The sequence below is a fragment of the Camelus ferus genome, chromosome 6, assembly GCF_009834535.1.
Source record: "Camelus ferus isolate YT-003-E chromosome 6, BCGSAC_Cfer_1.0, whole genome shotgun sequence".
NCBI lineage: Eukaryota > Metazoa > Chordata > Mammalia > Artiodactyla > Camelidae > Camelus > Camelus ferus.
In genome coordinates this window covers 68,827,405-68,833,401 of record NC_045701.1, presented here as the reverse complement: position 1 = coordinate 68,833,401, position 5,997 = coordinate 68,827,405, and positions in this window count along the sequence as shown.

Genomic DNA, 5,997 nt, shown 5'->3' with positions numbered 1-5,997 from the left:
GCCGCCCCTTCCTTCTCATTGGACTCAGCTTCTGACTGTCTACGCCAATAGGGTGGATCTTAGGGAGGGGGCGGGGACCGGGGACTTAGCTCCGCCCAGCTTGGCAAAAAGGCCGCGAGCCGGCGGCTGGCGAGACTGGGCTCGCCACGTTTGGGGCGTGGCCATGTGTGTTTGGGGCGGGACCACGCGCGTTTGGGGGCGGGCCCGGGGCTGGGCGGGGCCGGAGGCTGAGTTCAGACCTCAGGAGAGCCGAGGGGCGTCTTCCTAAACTGTGGATACGACACCCGGCACCGGGTATTTTCTCTGTCCGTGGCTGGTCGATACAGCCTGGGAAGTTCCTCTCGCCGCTCGGGGCCACTATCTTTAAAACTGAGACTTGGGAAAGAGGAAAGATTGTGTTGTGGGAAGGGCGAAGGAGGCTCTGAGATGAGTGAGAGAAAAAGGAACAGGTGGTAATGTGTTTCGCTGTGACCTCAGGTAGCTGAGGCTGCTGACCCTTGTTCTGTATGGCTCCAAGATGCAAAGGAACGTGCCCTGAACTTCAGTCAAGAGGCCTTGGTTCTAGATCTAGTTCTGTTTTCTTGCTGTGTGACCTAGGGCGAGCCTCTTCCCTTTCTGTGCCTTGATTTCTTTTATTGAAACCCGGACGTTGATCTAACGTTCTGATGGTCTCACCAGCTCAGTTTGTTCATACGACTAACATTTCCAGAATGATCTCTGTGCTGTGCCTTTTTCAGGTGTCAGCTGACAGCCATCAGATGAAAGGAAAACGGAAGCTTGTGATGGGCACTTGACTAGACTGACATTTTTGTGAGGCGAGCTGAGTTCTAATAGGCCAGGCTTGATTGCTGCAGGGAGCAGGCCTGGCACACCATGTGCCCCCATTAGAAAACAGATTGTGGGGTTTATCAGTTGTACCCATTTTAAAAGCATTTCAGTCAATAACAAGGAAGGTGGGATTTTGGCTCTCAAGAATTTTATATTAAAAACTGTGGAGTGGCAAGAGGTGACGAGGATAATGAGTGAAGTGAGTATACTTGGAATAAAGGACAGCTTCAGGAAGCTTGAGTGGCCTGGAAGAGAAAGTGGAGAGAGAAATTCTAAGCTGGACAAACAAGCTGACTGGAAGCCTGATCAAGGAGTAGTGAGGCATTCATTTTGGCTGGATAAGAGGGGAGTCTTAGAAGCAAAACTGGCAGGGTAGGATGGGTCAAATGGCAAAGGTAAGGACCTGCAGGCAGAGGGAGCCTCCGAAGGCTTGAGGGCTGGGGAGTGGCAAGACAAGAGCTTTGGGGAAGTCACCTGGGCAGCACTGTAGACGAAATTGGAGAGGAAAGATTGTGGAAGTCAGCTGGAAGCCTCCTTAGAACCTTCTTGCACCTACAGTCCTTTTGAAAGATAGGACTGAACCAGAGTGGCGGAGGCTGGGATGGAAGGAATGGGTGGAGGCGAGACATTTTAGAGGAGGGAGAATTCTGTGAGAGGAGTCAAAAGGGATTCCAACCTGCAGAGCCAGGGTCACTGGAGGAAGTTTGAAGGAGTTGGCTTGGAGTTTGCTGAGTGAATGAATGAATGGCAAACAGCTGGCCATTGGGCTCTCTTGAAAGTTCACTGAGGGAACCTGGATTTAGGCACAAGATGTGCCTTGGGGACCTGCAGCAGGCGCATTGAGAAAAAAGATTAAAGAACATTTGCAAATCACAAAGGAAGCCTGGACTTGGGCAAGTCTTTTGGCATCTGTGAACCTAAGTTTCCTCACAGGTGAAATGAGGATAATGATACCTGCTGAAGGGGCTTGTGCTAAGTAAATGCGATGACTGTAAAGCACCTCGCTGCTAGGTCTGCACTCCCACGGACTGAGCACCCTTTTTTATGAGGATGGCTTGGTATATAAATGGTGCATATTACTATCAAAGGTATAAATAATTCCTTTTTAAAATTTCCTCTCCAGAATTTGAAGCCAAGGCAAATAAGTTTTTATTTGAAATGGCATCTAAAATGATAGACATTAAATTTGACTACATTAAAAAATACTTTTATAGTCCTTGTCATGTGTCACATATTTCCTAAGCCCTTTCCATATATTTGTTTTTTTAATTACAACAACCTGTGAGGCAGGTACTGTTAATGTCAACACTTTACTGATGAATTGAGTCACAGACAAGTTAAGTTGCTTGAGCTGGTGAGTGGCAGAGCCAAGATTCAACCCAGATAGTTTCCAGAGTTTGTGCTCTCAAGGCAAAAACTACCATAAGGAAGGCAAAAGACATACTCCAATTTGGTGTTAAGTATCTACAACTCATATCACATAAAGGCTAAAATTTATAAATTATAAAGTGCTTTTACAAATAAACTCAATAGAAAAAGGAGCAAGTCGCTATACCAACCATATAGGAAAGGAAGTCAGCACGAAAGGATGCTCAGCCTTACTCAACGTAAGGAAAATGTGGCTTAAAACTCCTGACATACTTTTTTCATAACCAGATAGGCAAAATCCAGAACTTTGCTAATACTCAGGGAGACTCTCTTGTGATTTCTAAGGGAGACAGTTTGGCACTGTATCAATATTTATCAAAGTTAAAAATGCACATATTTTTGACTTAGCAATTACATTGCTAGGAATTCATCCTAAAAATATATTTGCTTGTGTGCAAAATGACTTAGGTACATGGAACACTGTGTAATAGTGAACGTTTGGAAGCCATCTTAGTGTCAATTAGTTGGAGACTAGTTAAAAAATGATGGTAGGGGGAGGATATTGCTCAAGTGATAGAGTGCATGCTTAGCATACAGAGTCCTGAGTTCAACCCCCAGTACCTCCTCTAAAAATAAATAACTAAATAAACTTAATTACCCCCCTCTCCTCCACCAAAAAAAGGTAAACCTAATTACCCTCCTCAAAAACCCCCCCCAAAAACAAATAAAAAAGTGATGGTACATTCATTAAGTGGAATATAGTGTGCTTAAAAAAAATTAGGCTATTTATATATTGATATAAAATCACCTCCAAGATAGATTCTTGGTGAAAAAAGCAACGTGAAGAACAGTATATAAAGTATTACATAGGGTGAAAAGTGTATGTATGTATGTATATCTCCCTGGAATGATAATATCTGTTACTTCTAGGGAGGGGACCTGGGTGGTTAGGTGACAGGGGTGGGAGAGAGCTTTTTACCCCATTGTACCTTTTGAAATTTGACCAAGTGCATATGTTACCTATTAAATATAAAATTTAAATGTTAATTAAACCAAGTCCACGTATTACATACAGCAACTGACTGCAGAAATTGTTCATTTTAAGAGGTGACATGTAAGTTTGCTGCTAAAGGAACTAGGATGCCTGTCAAATCCCATCGTGGAGACGCTAATCCAAAATGTAGTCAATACAAACGAAACATAATCAAATTAACATGCCCATTATGTGATAAGTCTTCCCAGAACTCAGAAAAAGGATTCTTTTAATCAGAATTTGTCAATGTTTATTCAGCAGTATCCAAGGGATGTGAATGTCTTGGTCACTGGAAGTCTGGATCCAGAAAAATTCTCTAGTCCTTTCCCTAATGTGAACTAAATATCCCATAAAACTCTCCAAACCTCATAGTATAATTACTTGTTCACCAAACTGCTGATTACTGATTCAACTACTCAGGGAACATGATTCTGGGAAGGAGGGAGCCCTGAGTAGTGGGCAGGAATATTCTAGACACTAAGAAGTTATATATCCCAGTAATAATTAGCGTGTAGTATTGGTATTCTATGTACTTAGGTAAACTGAAGCAGTTTCCAAGGGTCTGGTTCAAGTAACTGGTAACATCAAATGTTGAAACCCACAAAACCAGGGACGAGACTTGTGGTACTTCTAAAATATTATTCTTAGTTAGCAGCCTGACCAATTTAACAATTAATAAAACATGCTTGATTCAGAAAATTTAAGAGACAGAGAAGCACAAGGTAAAAAATATACCCAAATTACCTATGATAATTCCATACCTCCAAAAAACCATTTACTATTTGGATGTCTCTATTTCTAAGCATGTAATTGTTGTAGTTGTTTGTATAGTTCATTAATTCTTTCAAGAAATAGTTACTGAGCCCTGGGAATGCCATGCCTGTTCTAGGTGCTGGCGATGTAGTTGTGTTTTTTCTTTTTAATAATTAAAAAAAGTTCTTGAAACAATCACCAACTAATAGAAAATTCCAACTATAGTACAGAGAACTTTCATACTGGAATACTTTTAGTTACATTTTCTACAAACAAGGGCATTCTCTTACATATCCACAATATAACCATCCAAATCAGAAAATTAACATTTCTATACCACAACCCGCTAATCCTCAGCCCCAACTCAAGTATCACCCATTGTCCCAGTACTTTTCTTTATGGCGGAGGATCAGTTCAGAATCATGTGTTGTGTTTAGTTATGTCTCTTAAGTCTCATTCAGTCTAGAACAGTTCCTCAGTCTTTAATTTTCATAACCTTGACACTTTGAAAATTATAGACCAGTTAATTTGTAGAATGTCCTTCAGTTTGGGTTTGTCGGATAGTTTCTGTGATTAGATTCAGACTGCATCTTCAACAGGAAAATCAGAGATGTGACACGGCATTCTCATTGCATTCTATCAGGTGGCAATGATTTTGATTTGTCCCATTTTGGATGGTTAATTTTTCACTTCTTGATTAAGGTGATGTTAGCTAGACTTCTCCAATGTAAAATTACTCTTCCTTTTTTTTTTAATTTAAAAAATAAACATTTAAAAAAAATTTGAAATACTTATATAGACTCACTGGAAGTTGCAAAAGTAGTGCAGAAAGGTCCCTGCATCTTTCACATAACTTCCCCAGTGGTAACATCCTGTATAACCATAGTACAACATCACTCTTTTTGTATTATGGTTAGTATTTGTGAGTCTATGTGAATATCCTATTCTTTATCAAACATTCAATTAGTTAATTTATTTAGGGACTCATGGTTTCCTACCTATCTATCTATCTATCTATCTATCTATCTATCTATCTATCTTGAAAACCATGAGTTCACACCAATTCCAATTCCAGTCTATCACCACAGGGCTCATTCAAGTTTTTTCCCTTTCTATATTTGTATCTCCCTTCTCCAACAGTGAAATTCCTATTATCTTTAGTTTATTTACTTACTGATCAATTCTTCTCTATGTGGCCATACATACAGAAGTCTCTGCCACCACCCCTTCCCCAAGTACCGGATTAGATGCCCTCCTAATCCCACAGAGGCTCTGAGAACCTGTACTGGGCCTTACTCTCCACCCCCCACAAAGAGGATGCCTTCCTCACTTCTCCTGGACTTCAACACTCCATGTGAGGGTGTGGTTTTGGAGAAATAAAATCCTTACTTTCAAGGAGCTTATATTCTATTGGTGGGGAGGGGAACAAAGAAATAAAACACGAGGTAATGGTTAAGTACAATAAAAAATAAACAGGATAGTGTGATAAGAAATGAGTGGGTGCTACTGTGGGTTGGTGATGTGTTGATTATTGTCTTTAAGCTCTCCCTCACCCCATCCCCATCCTTCTTTGTCCTGCTGTGTGCATATGTACCAAATATATTATGCTGGCTCCTCTGCTGCCTGCTTTCTGATTGAATTCCACCAGTAGGAGACAGGTGAGTGGGAGGAGAGAGAATCCCTTGCCTGCTTTGGGATGTATTTTCTGGCAGTGGCCTCTCCTCTGGTCCCAGAGGGCCCCAGCTCTCATCAGGCTCCAGAAATTCTGTTTCCTCCCCTTGTCCCTTCAAGGTCCCTGTGGTAATAGCTTCCTGTTGTTGCTAGTTCGTGGGTGCCCCCAGTGGTCTTGTCTCTCTTTATCCTACTTACACCTTAGTTAATAGTTCCTTCATTAAAGTCTCTTGAACCATCAAGTTGGATTCTGTTTCAGGAAAGGCTTTGAGGAAATGACTTTGTTTAAAAATTATTGTGAACCATTTTCTCAGGTCAATATATACTCTTATACAATATGATTT